Raw genomic sequence first — 14,590 nt, 5'->3', positions numbered from 1 at the left:
GACGCATTAATTAAACTGAAGATGGGCTGAACTCCTCTCACCTCCGAGGCCCATGCTCGCCACCTATTGTGAACGATATCTCGAGACATTTGTTTCAATTCCCCGTGGCTCAACACACAACTTCTCGCTGCACCAAGATCTGTCCCCTTTGCCGCAGCCGGGGCCACTGCGTCTCGAGCCTCGACCCCGGCCGCCACCAGTGCCGGATGGCCTCTGGCACGTGCGCGCGCCCTCACCCGCAGGGGCCCTCGTGCTCACTCCACACACCTGCAGCCGCTTGTGGCGGGCACGCGTGCTCACCTGCACCCTCCGGAGACTCCTGGGCTCGCGCTGGCTGCTCTCATGCCCCTCAAACCGGGCGCCGGGGCAGTCTGTGGTGCAATTTCGTCCTCTGTGTCAATCCTCTTCTCAGCCAGGAAAAGCCCCGTCCCTTCTAACTTCCCGCTTTCAGCCCGTCGGCCAGTTATCGGCTGCTCACAAAGAGCAACCAAGTCTCCCCGGTGTAGTAATAGGACAACACCACCTCTCAGACTTTCGGCGATGAGGGGATTTCAACATCGGGAATGTAGTTTTTTTTTTTTTTTTTTTTTTTTTTTTTTTTTTGTTTCTAAACCCCCCCTCCCTCTCATGGTCCTCTACTACTTTTTGCTTTTGGTCCAGGGGCTTCCGCCATAAGATTGTGCCCGGCTTCCTCTTAAGAAAATGCACCTGCCTTTTTCTTTTTAAAAGGTCCCCAGCGCGTTTTAGTTTGAATCCCTTTATTGTTGACTCCAGGGGTATGTCACGATGTAACCCCTGCGCCCTCTGTAACATGTTTTCTAAATGGAAAGTACAAATTTCAAGATGGTTCCATGTTAACAGAAATACATTTCAAAGTGTTCGTGATGTGCAAGAACGTGTATCGTACCTTCTAATATGGCTTAGAGTTTGGCAAGTTTTTATTGGTTCCTTCATTTGTTTATAAACCATACACCTTTCACCAAGTGAATCTATTTTACAAGCATTTGCAATGCAATCGGTCTCGCATTTACGCGAGTTTGAGCTATTGACATTGCAAATAACAATGCCTTTTATTTTTGTTTTTGTTTTCAAAACATAAATAAAAGGCAATGCCATTTACAATACCAATAGCTTAAAGTCGCGCAAATGCGAGACCTATTGCATTGCAAATGCTTGTTTCACGGAGGTATAGAAGTGGCTACCAAGAGTGGGGACCCTCTCCCTCTTTCTTCCCCAGGGCAAAGTTACTTATTTTAGTGCTTCATCCTGGGCCATCGAATACCCGGGTTTGCAGCGTCAATCCTTTTCTGGATTCACATGCTCTGCATTTTTCTGCCATCTAGTGATTGGGTCCGGTATAGTCTTGGTGTGTGTGTGGTTTTAAAAAGAAAAAAAAAAAAAATCTTTCTTTCCTGATGTGGGGGCGTCCTTGACCACCATTTGGTGCTAGGTCCATCCCTTCTGTGACATCAGACGGCACCCTGGAAGTTTCTGTGCTTGGTAGCCATCTTCAGATTCTATTTTCCGCCGTTGGGTCTGGAAGCAAAGAGACTCTCCGAAGATTAGGACGAAATCCCCAGAAGAATCACTGAATTCAACTACAAACAGCCGATCATAGACTATGAACACACCGGAGAACAGAAAGAACCTCTGGAGACATTTTTCCACCATTGAGCAACACAGACGAGACGACGACCCACATGGATCATGGAAAATACCTCTTTCAAATTCTGTCCTAAGTGCCACCACAAGTTTTCCCAGCGCGATCCACACGGTCTGTAACCTCTGCCTACCAAAGGATCATAAAGAGAAGGACTGCGAGGCCTGCGCGGTGTTTGTCATAGACACTTAGGGTATGCCGAAAGCAGAGAAGAGACCAGTATTCAGCCTTGTTACTGATCCAGAAATAACCTTCCTTGAAGGACTTGGGCCTCTCCAGCAACTAGGACAAACAAGGTGTACCCACAGAATCCAGGCGCAAAGGCTTGGACGTTGAAATACTCCAATGAGACGCCGAAAATAAGCGTACAGTGAAAAAAGCGTTGAAGGACACAGAGGTGGGGGGGTAACGTACAAGGTAAGAAACCACACCCGTCGTAACAAAAGGGCCACGAAAAGAAGGCATAGCAGAAGGAAGCCCATGCGTCAAAGAAAACGACCATCGAGGGTCCGCCACGGACCCAACCCCAGGGATACTGACGAGGGAAGATCGTCAAATGCCTAAGGCAAGTGTTGAGCAAGAACCAGCGAAGGGCAAGACTTCACCCTCGAAGCCGTAAACCACCATGCCAAAGAAGATAATCTCCCTGGCCTCAGATGCCGAAAAGGCCTTGAGGTGGAAAAAGACGCCTCGAAGCGGAAATGGATACTCTTTTAAAAAAATAAAGTGTGACAAAATGCTAAAGAGCTTCCATATCACCGCGAAGCTCACCGTCCATGCCGAAGAAGAGGAATACCTCCTCGAATCGTCAGCAACCTCCGAACCGCGCATGGAAAACGTCGAAGAGCTCGAAGCACCAGAAGAGGAAGAAGCCTCCTGAGAATTTCGAGGAAGAATGGAACAACCTCGACACAAAGCCCTGAAGAGGAGATCTGTTGCTGTTGGGACTCAAGTTAGCCCTGCTGGCGCCCTGCACCTTTCAGCCTCGTTTTTTACTATGCTCTGACGGATTTGTTTTATTTACTTTTACCGCTTGGTATGCTCTGCCTTTGCTGATATTGTTAGATTTTAAAACAAAAACTTATTTGCTGGTCACCGTTCATTGCATTTTTAGACTGCTCTTTTGCCCTTCAGGGCCGACCCTGTTCTGCCGCGGCTGACGTGCCGTTTTTGCGGAGGGCGGACCCTTCTCTGCTGCTTACTCCACATACTTCCGGTTAGGACGCAGTGTAGTCGTCCACCAGAAATCAGCATGTTAACACCAGATGGTGCAGACGCGCAGCGGGCACGCCCGTCCGCACCCAGGGCCAGAACCCCTGGTCTATCGCCCTCCCATATGCTAAGATACTCTGCTAGGGAGTTATCTCTCCTTAACAACACGAAGGATAGTTGCTGTTTCCTAGGTCCTGGTGAAAGCAATTAAAGTTGTTCATGTGGCTTCACATTTCCGCAAGCACGAAGGATCAATGCCTTCCAGTCTCCCCAAATTTCCCAGAGCCATAATCCTTCCAAACTCTCTGATAGTGCTGAGATTTACTGTGGCCTTGTGAACGTTAGATTATTGGCAAAGCACAAATATGAAGTTGCATATACAATAGAAAATCTGGGATTAGATATACTTTTTATAACGGAAACCTGGGCAGATGCTGCCTCCGACCCAGATTTAATCACTGCAACTCCCGCTGGATTTCGAGCAATCCGGGTCGATGGCTATTCCATCGCCTCTTTTTAAAGGCCTATCATTTTTTAGAGCGCATTTTCCAGTAACTTATTACCCTACCTCGGCGTCCTCATATGAGGCTCTCCACTTCGCACTCGAACTCAGCCCTAAGTTGACTTTCAGAGGCATTTTATTGTATCGACCGCCAGGCACTAGAAGCACCTTTACAATGAATCTTGATAGCCTTCTTGAACCTAATCTTTTGAATAAGGATTTCACCGTCCTTGGAGATTTTAATTTTTATCTGGAAGACCAGGACAATAGAGAGACGGGGGGGTACTTTTAGACACATGGGAGCTGTAGGCTTGACCCAACTAGTACAGACCCACACCCATGAGGCCAGGCATACGCTAGATGGCATTTTTACTTCGGCCTATGGGCTCATGTTAAATTAAATTCTTCCTCTGACATGGTCAGACCATTCACTAATCAAGTTAAGTCTTCCCGGTACTATTGTTGGATATGTTGGTACCACTAAGCTTCCCGCCTCCTCTCATATAGTATGGAGTAAAGTGGACAAAACAATCCTCCATACACATCTGGAGGGTTCACAACCACAATACCATGGTCACATTGACCTAGCTGTCACCAATTACACAGACTGGCTTACTGAAGCAATCAAGGCCTCGGTACCCACAAAAATACTTTCAGGGAATAGGAACACTCCATCTGCCCTCTGGTTCTCTGACACACTACGGGAAGTAAAGCAAAACTGTCGCCGACTGGAACGTCGTTGGCGAGCAAACTATCACTCGCCAGAAAGGAAGGTGTATAGGACTTCCTTAATGCAATATAAAAGCCTATTAATATCAGAAAATAGGGATTATTTCACCAACCGGATGTCGACAGCAAAAAATTCCCCCAAGAAACTATTCTCTGTAGTAAATAGACTTACTGTACCCAATAAGACAGGAAGGAAGGGCAATCAAAAATTCTGCAACGACATTGCAGCGGCGTTTAAAGCAGAAGTCCTAGATATTTTTAAGGTCTTTGAGGATGGATCAGGGCCTCTCCCCACCGTTCTAACAATCTGCCCCGACCCTGATAAAAGCACCCTGCTAAAGTTCTCCTCCATATCTTCGGAAGCAGTGGAAAAATACATAAAAGAAGCTAGGTCAGGATCCCCCTCGGACCCATGCCTGCCAGAACTTCTGAAAGAAATAATAGACTTGGTGATCCCTGAGCTCGCAGATATCTTTAACTCTAGGTTTAACTCTGGTAACTTTCCCGCCAGTTGGAAAGAGACTTCCATCCTTCCGCTGTTAAAAAAAATAAATAAATAACACCCTGCATGGGACCAACCCAAATAACTATCGACCTATAGCCAGATTGCCTGTACTGGCCAAAATAATAGATAAAATTATGAATATCCAATTATCACAATTTGTCTGCAAAAACAACTTGCTTGACCATTCCCAGTTCGGATTTCGCCAAGAACATAGCACGGAAACGGCACTTGTTAAAGCCACTGAGGAGATCAGAGCGGTGATGGACGGAGGAGGCACAGCCGCCCTTGTGCTCCTTGATCTGTCTGCCGCTTTCGACACTGTTGATCATGTCCTTTTGCAACAGTGGCTGGAGAGACTAGGGGTCGGGGGCACAGCTCTGGCCCTACTGTCCTCCTTTCTTAAGGATCGGAGATTAACAGTGTCACTTGACGGATTTAACTCAGTAGCTTACACCTTGCTATGCGGAGTGCCACAGGGCTCCTCCTTAAGCCCTTCCCTGTTTAATGTTTGTTTCTGAACTGGCCCCTCTGATCCAGGGCTTGGGTTTAGTCGGCCGTCATACGCTGACGATACACAGATTGTGGTGGCTGCATATAAACATCAAACCCCTCATTTCCAACACTGCATGTGTACAATGAGCAGATGGTTGAGTACACATTGCCTCAAACTTTACTCCGAAAAAACTGAGGTCCTGATTTTTGGAAACATGCAGCCAACTTGGGGCAATCTGTGGTGGCCGGCAGAGATAGGAGTACCACCTAAACCAGCAGCCAAAGCCAAGAACTTTGGTGTATGGATTGACAATAAATTAACACTCTCTCAGCAGACCAATGCTATTGTCTCCGCTTCACACTTTCTTATAAAGAAAATAAGGAAGATCCTTCCGTACATCCCCGCGGAGACTAGAAAAACGGTGGTAACATCTCTCATCCAATGCAAACTGGATTACTGCAACAGGCTGTATCTGAATATTCAGAAGCAGTGTCTAAAGAAACTTTAGATGGTCAAAACACAGCAGTACGGCTATCGCTCAATATCCCCAGGCATAAATTGGTATCAAATGAGATTCGCAATTTGCTCTGGCTCCTGGTACCACAGCTTATTAAATTCAAGGCTTTGTGCCTGACCTACAAAGCACTGAATCACACAGGCCCTTCCTTTCTCCAGAACATTTGTGTATGGTATTAACCTACAATCCACAAAAACACAGCCATTCGCTGCCTAAAATCAGCCCTTGATGCAGCCGATACAGCCAGCAGACAAATGTGCACAGGTACCACATTACGAAGGCACGCCTGGCTAAGAATATCAGGCTTCAAGCAAGAGGGCCGAACCTCAATTATTAACAGACCTTTCACAGGGACGCCCTCTTTGGAAAGGAAGTAGATGAGTTATTTTGCAGCGTGAATCTTTCTGGATTCACTATGCTGTGCATTATTCCGCGATCTTGTGGTTGGGTCCGGATTCGTAGTCTTTTTTTTTTTTTTTTTTTTTTTTTTTTTTTATATAGCCCAGGTGGGCGGCGACGACCCACCATTTGGTGCACCTCCCGTGACGTCGTCGTGCTTCCTGCGGAAGTCCCACCTTTGGGGCGCCATCTTCAGATTCTTTTTTCCGCCGTTGGGTCTAGATCGTCATCGGGAAGCTCCACAATTACACTCGAAGGAAGAAGAAAGAAAAGCGAGTTTCGTCGATAAATACTAGAGGATATCACAGGAAAGGAAGAGATTTCATCAGGAGCGCAAAGAAAGGAGGTTCAGCGCCCTTTTTCTTCGACCTTGGAGAATGCGCACTCGGAGGCCCTGAGCGCAATGGACAAGACGCCATTCAAGTTCTGCCCAAACTGCCACCACAAGTTCGCGCAGAAGGACCAGCATCCGGTCTGCAACCTCTGCCTACCGGTCGAACACCAGAGTAAGGACTGCAACGCCTGCTCAGCCTTCGCGCCGAAGACGCTCAGGGTGAGAGATAGGCAGAGAAGAGCCAACGCCAGCATGGATGGCAAGGGTAAGGCCCCGTCGCTCTACGATCTGTGCCTCTCCACGGACGACGAGGACAACGTCACCGAGACAGCCGAAAACTTCACGGTCGTAGAGACCGACAAGAAAAAAGAAGACTAGGTAAGAGAATCGTCGAGCGCAAAACAGAAAGTACCTCGAACACGAGGGTGACTCGAGAAAATCAGAGTAAGTCCACGAAGGGAGCCCCGGCGCCGAAAACTTCGACGGCCAAAGGGGGAACCATGGACAAGAGGCCGAGCGGATCCTTAGAAAAGGACTCCCTCGTGCCGATAGACGCCGAAAAGCAAGGGTCGTCTAAGACAACCCAGGAAACGGGCCGATCGACGCTGAAAGAACGGTCGACGTCGACGCAAGTTTCATCAAAGACCCGCGGTCGACGCCGAAAGCATCTCCGAGATGGAGAAAAAGAAGAGGCGGCTCGAGGCCGAAATGGAGAACATCCTTCAAAGGAAGAAGGAGTTCGACGCCAAGATGAAGGAATTCAAGATTCCAACGGTTTCATCGGCGGACGTCGTCGAGGGCGAATTCGACACCGAAGGCCTAACAAGGGATCTCGAAGAGGAAGACGAGACCTATTATGACGGAGAAGCCGAGGAAGAAGACCAACAGTCGTTCTACGACTCGGCGCCATCTACCAGCCACGACATCGAATGGCAGGATCTCGACACCGAAAACCCGGAGGAGCCCGCGGACACGTACCCTTCGAGGCCTTCGCCACCCGACGACATCGGGGTGTACAATATGGTGGTCAGGAGCGCAGCGACAGCCTTCGGCGTCAAACTCGACGAGGAGAAGCCGAAAGCCGATTTTCTCCTCGAGAGCCAGTTCCTCCCCATGCTACAAAGTGTGATGAATCGGGGGAGAGAAGCCTTCAAGGAACCAGCGACCTGCCGGTCGATCACGCCCAGGACAGAGAAGAAATATAAGCACTCTTCCCTGGACCCCCCTTACATCAAGGGTAGCGTGACCGCCGACTCCATCATAGCTTCCACGGCCAGGAGAAGGGCCAACGTACCAGCAACTTCGGGCCCACCACCTGATAAGGAGAGCAGGAGGATCGACCTCACAGGAAGAAAGGTCGAGAGGAACGCCGCAATGCACTGGCGCATGGCGAATTCCAATGCACTCCTCAATAGACACCAGTACCAGCACTGGGACGAGATGGGGGAGCTAGTAAAGCACCTCCCCGAAGAATACCGCCAGAGAGCCTCACACCTGATAGACGAAGGCAAGAACATCGCCAACTCCTGTATAAAGACGGCGTTGGACGGGGCAGAGACTTCAGCAAGACTCATGCCCATAGGGGTCACCGAGAGAAGGCATGCATGGCTAAGAATCTCGGGATTCAAACCAGAGGTGCAGAACAACATCCTTGGCACCCCCTTCAACGGAGAGACACTGTTCGGAGCAACAGTGGACGAAAGGCTCACCCAGCTGAAAAAAAGAAAACGAAACGGCGAGGCCCTACAGCTGAGGGGAATGAGGCGAGGCAATCCCTCGAGGAGACCCTACGGTAGGGGAGGAAGCCAGCAGGGGCCGTCGCACCAGACGTTCCAGCAGGGTGAAAGTCACGGACAAGGTCAACAGAAGCAAAACTGGCAGTACCAACCTCGGAGCCAGTCCTTTCGCGGGAGAGGGAACTGACGTGGCCAAAGGAGGAGAGGGGGCGAACAGCCCTCATCAAAGTGACTCAGCACGCAAGAGGACGCCTACCCTCGTCATGCCCCCAAGGGTGAGGCGCAAAAAAGTAACATCAGGGGGAAGAGAATAGTTCGAGGCATGTGGGCTGCTGAATTCATATCTGTGCATAGATCGCCGCCTAGTGTTGGGTCCGGATGTTTGCACGTTGTTGTCCTGGAAGAGTCTTCGAAGTATCCTTGGATAGGTGACTCCTCCCCTGGACTACAGTGCGCATGGGCATCCTCTCCATCCTCAGATTGTTTTTTTCCGCCATTGGGTTTGGATGTGCTTTTTTCCGCCATTGGGTTTGGATGTGCTTATCTTGACTCAAGTTAGGAAAACCTTTTTACAGGCCAAAAGGCCTTTAGTTCGCGTCTGTACTGTTCCCGATCGGTATCGATAGTATATTGTTAGTTTACTAACTTCCAGAACCAACTTTTTCGCATTTCCCCCGACCATCGACCCTTCATCGACGATGGAATCGAGGACACCATTCAAGCGGTGTCCGGTATGCAATGCGAAATATCCCCATATCGACGTCCATCCGGTGTGCAACAAATGCCTTTCACCGGATCACGACGAATCTACATGTATGGCCTGTGCCCGATTCCGATCCAAGAAGACTCTTCGGAATCGACGAGCAGCAAGACTCGAAGCGCAGCAAGCGGCACCGGCCCCAGCCAACATCTTCAGCGCCGAAGACGAAGATGTCGAAGACGTGGAGAACCTACCCTCCAGCCCCGCTTCCGAACACGACTCCGTATCGGAAGACGTCGAAGAACAACTCTTTTGCAGAGATGAAGCCGACACCGAGGTAGGAGACTACAATGAGGCCTTAGGGGCCGAAGAGAGTAGCTCCGGTGACGAGCCAGGCCTACCCGTACAGACCGAGGATATCCCAGTGAGCCAGTCTATGGACCCGGTCGAGGGATCGCCTTCGGGCCTTACCCAAGACCTATCCCGCAGTTCTTCGGCCCCGCCTTCTGGCCCGGCCTCGGACATTCAGCGGCATCCATTACTACCCAAAAAGGCTGGTTTCCCTTCTTCGAAACCGAAAGCCGCATTGGTTCACCAGAAACCGAAAGTAACGCTGGTTGGATCGAGGCCCACCACACCTTCGACGCCAGCAAAACCCGTCGGCGCCGACCGCACCAAACGAGATTTTGGTGCCGAGCTTGCAGCAGCCGACGTGGGTGCCGACACACGGAAAAAGAGCTTCGGTGCCACCAAACCTCCTCGGCTACCGGCACCGACACAATCGGCTCCGACCCCAAAGGTCAAACTGCCTGCTGCGTCGCACCCCGCTTCGACAGCACCACCAAAGGCACACTCATCAAAGACGTCGACGGCCGTTGCCGCCCCTCGACTCGATGACTCGCCGGCACCGAAGAAGTCCACGCCCGCCTCTACGGAAACGGCCGGCACGAAGGACTCGATGGCACTCCAGGTGCGGACCGTTGCTGCGCAACGCACCAAACACAAAGCAGTCCTCCAGGACACGTCAGGCTCCGAGCCGATAAAAGCTCCATCGACCTCTTCGGCACCGACCAATATCACTTTTGGCCTGCCGCCATCCACGGCCCCAAAACTGTTCCAGATCAGAACACGGGTCACCCACACCACGTTCACACCTGCCGAACGCTCTCCTGCGGAGTCGTCTCTGTCACATGTCATCGACACCGGCAGGATGGTGCACCACAAAAGGAGAATAACTTCAGAGTCAGCTTTGGACTCCTACCGGATCCCGCTTAAGAAAAAGCTGCCGGTGACTTCGGAACCAGTTCTTTCCGACCCTCTCCACTCCTTTTACCAGGATCCACAGTCCTTCTCTCCCACACACTCCGACACTGACGTTTTGGAGGACTACATGGGTGACCACGTCCCGTACCCCGGAGAGATGGACCCTGAAGGCCAACAGGACCCCGACCAAGCTTGGGATGACCCTGTAGACTCGGGTGCACCTATGGATACACAGGACCCGCAACTCTATGGAGCAAAAACCTCTCCCACAGAGGACACTGCCGCATTCAACGCCCTAATTGAACGTGCTGCGGCCAATCATGGGGTGCAACTCCACTCTGACACCGTGGAGGACGACTTTCTCATGGACACTTTCGCATCCTCAGAAAGGAATATAAAAACTCTACCCATGTTAAAGGGTGTCCTCAAACCAGCAAAGGACATCTTCAAAGAACCCACCAGGGCAAGAGTAATAAACCCCAGACTCGACAAAAAATACAGGTCGGCGCCTGGGGACCCTACCTACATTAGAGGCCAGTTACCTCTAGATTCCATTGTAGTTGCGAATGCTCGCAAACGGGCACACTCGCAAACAGGTGATGCTCCTCCCCCGGACAAAGAGTCCAAGGTGCTAGAGACCTCCGGCAAACGGGTTGCGGCCCAGGCAGCTAATATATGGCGCATTGCCAATACTCAGGCGCTCCTCGCCCGCTACGATCGAGCACACTACTACACACTAGAACAATTACTCCAACATCTCCCTGACCAATTCAAAGAAGGTGCAGAGATCCTAATCAGGGAGGGACAACTCCTCACAAACGCATCCATCAAGTGTGCACTGGATGCCGCAGATACAGCTGCCAGAGCCATAAACACTAGCATCATGTTGCGACGACACGCCTGGTTGCGAATCTCCGGATTCAAACCTGAGGTGCAAAATAACATCCTCAACCAGCCTGTCAACCCCGACTACTTATTCGGGCCGGAGGTTGACACCAACCTAGAGAAAATAAAAAAGGACACGGACACTGCAAAGTCCATGGGGGCTCTTCAAACGCAGTCCTTTCGGAGCGGCTCCTTTCGTCGCCCCGGAAATAGAGGAGCAGGTAGAGGACAGGGGTCCCACCAAACCTACAACAAAGGCAACACACAAAGCACCTACGATAAAAACACCCGGGGTGGTTATCGTGGCTCAAGCACAAAGGGCAGAGGACGCGGTTACGGCAACACCAGGTCCTCCCCCAAGAACAAACAGTGACTCCCTCTCCCTTCCTCCCGACCACATAACACCTGTCGGGGGAAGGCTACAAAGGTTCCTGTCCACGTGGAACTCCATCACCACGGACAGGTGGGTCAAAGACATTATCAAATACGGTTACTGCCTAGAATTAACCTCAACTCCACCCACAATACCTCCAAAACACCGTCCTATGTCCTCAGAGCACTTAACGCTCTTACAGCAGGAGGTGCTAAGCATGCTACTAAAAGGCGCAATAGAGGTCGTACCCGTCCACGAGCAGGGTACGGGGGTGTACTCCCTGTACTTTTTAATACCAAAAAAGGACGGGTCACTCAGACCTATATTAGACCTGAGACCCCTGAACCGCTACATTCTCTCCGAGCATTTTCACATGCTCACTTTACAGCAAGTCCTCCCGCTGCTCAAACAGGGAGACTTCCTGGCCACACTGGACCTCAAGGTTGCGTATTTCCGCATACCCATTCACCCCTCACACAAAAAATACCTCAGGTTCACTGTTCAGGGGCAGCACTACCAGTTCAAAGTCCTTCCCTTCGGCGTGACCACAGCACCCAGGGTTTTCACAAAGTGCCTAGCTACTGTGGCGGCACATCTACGGAGGCAGCACATACACGTCTACCCTTACCTGGACGACTGGCTCGTTCAAGCAAAGTCGGCCCAGCAATGTGCCAGCCCCATGTCCCGCACCATTCACCTCCTTCACAGTCTGGGATTCTCACTAAATTACCCAAAATCCCATCTCCAGCCCGCACACGTACAACAGTACCTAGGTGCGACTATAGACACTCTGGCGGCCACAGCTCAGCCAAATTTAGTGAGAATCAACAGCATGCAACTGCTGATCTCAAAATTCAAACCTCAACACTCTCTTCCGGCGCGAGTGTTCATGCAATTGATAGGCATGATGGCCTCCTGCATTTTCATAGTCCCACACGCGAGACTACAAATGCGCCCGCTTCAGGAGTGCTTAGCACGTCCATGGAATCAGGCTCACGGGCAACTGAAAGACCTAGTGTTGGTGAGCGGTCGGGCATGCAACTCTCTGCATTGGTGGAATCCACAAAACCTTTGCAAGGGCTGACCGTTCCAAGAGCCTGTTCCACAAATCACACTGACAGCGGACGCGTCTCTCCAGGGATGGGGAGCTCATGTACTCAATTACACAGTGCAGGGACTATGGACAACACAACAAAAGAAGATGCACATCAACCTTCTGGAACTGATGGCAATCTTTCTAGCCATCAAGGCATTCAAAGTACACTTGTGCAACAAAGTCGTGTTGATCCGGACGGACAACATGACTGCCATGTACTACATACAGAAGCAGGGAGGAACACACTCTCCACAGTTGTCGCATCTGGCTCAGAGCATGTGGAAGTGGGCCATTCAGAGGAACATATTCCTCATGGCGGAACACCTCCCCGGCAAGGACAACCAGATGGCGGATCTGCTCAGCAGACACAGCCACCAGATGCACAAGTGGGAGCTACATCCGTCAGTTCTCCAACCGTACTTCCAACAGTGTGGTCATCCAGAGATAGACCTATTCGCCACAAACGAAAACGCAAAATGCCAAAGCTTTGCCGCCAGGTTCCCACATCCACAATCACAGGGCAATGCGATATGGATGAACTGGTCCGGCAGATTTGCGTACGCTTTTCCCCCAGCGCCATTAATACCGCTGGTGGCACGCAAACTGCGACAACACTCACTGACACTCATTCTAGTTGCTCCCACGTGGGCGCGCCAACCATGGTACACCACCTTTCTAGAACTTTCTGTGGTGCCGCATCAAAGGCTGCGGATCAAACCCGCACTTTTAACGCAGAACCATGGCGAAATTCAGCACCCAGATCCGCAACAGCTGAACCTGGCAATCAGGCTCCTGAAGTCTTAGAGTTTGGCTACCTCAACCTGCCACCTGACTGTATGGAGAACATCAAGGAGGCCAGGAGACCCACTACCAGAGCTTGCTATGCGGCTAAATGGAAAAGGTTTGTCATTTACTGCAACAACAATGACATTAACCCGCTGGACGCATCCATTCAAAACATCATCTGTTACCTTCTACACCTATACCGATGCAATCTGGCATACAACTCAATACGTATCCATTTAACCGCGATAGCAGCCTATCTCCAAAACAGGCAGCACCTCTCTTTATTCAGAGTGCCTGCCATCAAAGCCTTCTTGGAGGGACTCAAACGAGTAATCCCCCCAAGACACCCACCGGCACCGGTGTGGAACCTCAATTTGGTCCTCACCAGATTAATGGGTCCACCCTTTGAACCTCTCCATTCATGTGAGATTCAATTCCTCACCTGGAAAGTAGCCTTCCTAGTGGCAATCACTTCGTTAAGAAGAGTTAGTGAACTCCAGGCACTAACCATTCAAGAGCCATTCATACAGGTTCACGCAAACAGGGTTGTACTACGTACCAACCCCAAATTCATGCCCAAAGTGATATCGCAGTTCCACATGAATTAAACTATTGAACTGCCTGTTTTCTTTCAAAATCCACAAAATGTCGCTGAGAGAATGCTCCATACACTAGATGTAAAGAGGGCCCTCATGTACTATATAGACAGAACTAAGGACTTTAGCCTTTTCTCCACAACACAAGGGCAACGCCATTTCCAAAGCAGGGATAGCCAGATGGATCGTTAAATGTATTCAAATTTGCTATCAAAAGGCTAAACGCACATTAACGATTCCCCCACGAGCCCACTCAACACGTAAGTTAGGGGCGTCCATGGCTTACCTAGGAAACATTCCTTTACAGGAAATATGTAGAGCAGCCACATGGTCCACTATACATACATTTACCAAACACTACTGTGTAGATGTACACTCAAAACAGCAGGCAGCTGTAGGACCGGCTGTTCTCAAAACTCTTTTTCAGACTGCTGCAGCTGGCACGGGTAACCGCCGCCGCTAATGCACAGATATGAATTCAGCAGCCCAAATGCCTCGAACTGAATATGCTACTTACCAGTATGCATCTGTTCTTGGCATGTAGGGCTGCTGACATTCATATCGCCCACCCTCCTCCCCGGCGCCTGTAGCGGCTGCAGCACTCAGAATTACTGTATAGCATGGTCATCACTTTCTGTATCTACTCCATCACTGCCACAATGGCGAAAAACAATCTGAGGATGGAGAGGATGCCCATGCGCACTGTAGTCCAGGGGAGGAGTCACCTATCCAAGGATACTTCGAAGACTCTTCCAGGACAACAATGTGCAATCATCCGGACCCAACACTAGGCGGCGATCTATG

At 50.4% G+C, this 14,590-nt stretch overlaps 1 protein-coding gene across 2 annotated transcripts in view; it reads left to right on the top strand.

Moving 5' to 3' along the window:
* The window catches only part of RCC2 (regulator of chromosome condensation 2), a 115,030-nt gene that overhangs the window by 46,616 nt on the left and 53,824 nt on the right, over positions 1 to 14,590 (top strand). The window lies entirely within an intron of this gene.

This window comes from Triturus cristatus, chromosome 1_2 (assembly GCF_964204655.1).
Source record: "Triturus cristatus chromosome 1_2, aTriCri1.1, whole genome shotgun sequence".
NCBI lineage: Eukaryota > Metazoa > Chordata > Amphibia > Caudata > Salamandridae > Triturus > Triturus cristatus.
Note: the sequence above shows the minus strand (reverse complement) of the source record. Positions and strands in the feature narration are given on the sequence as shown.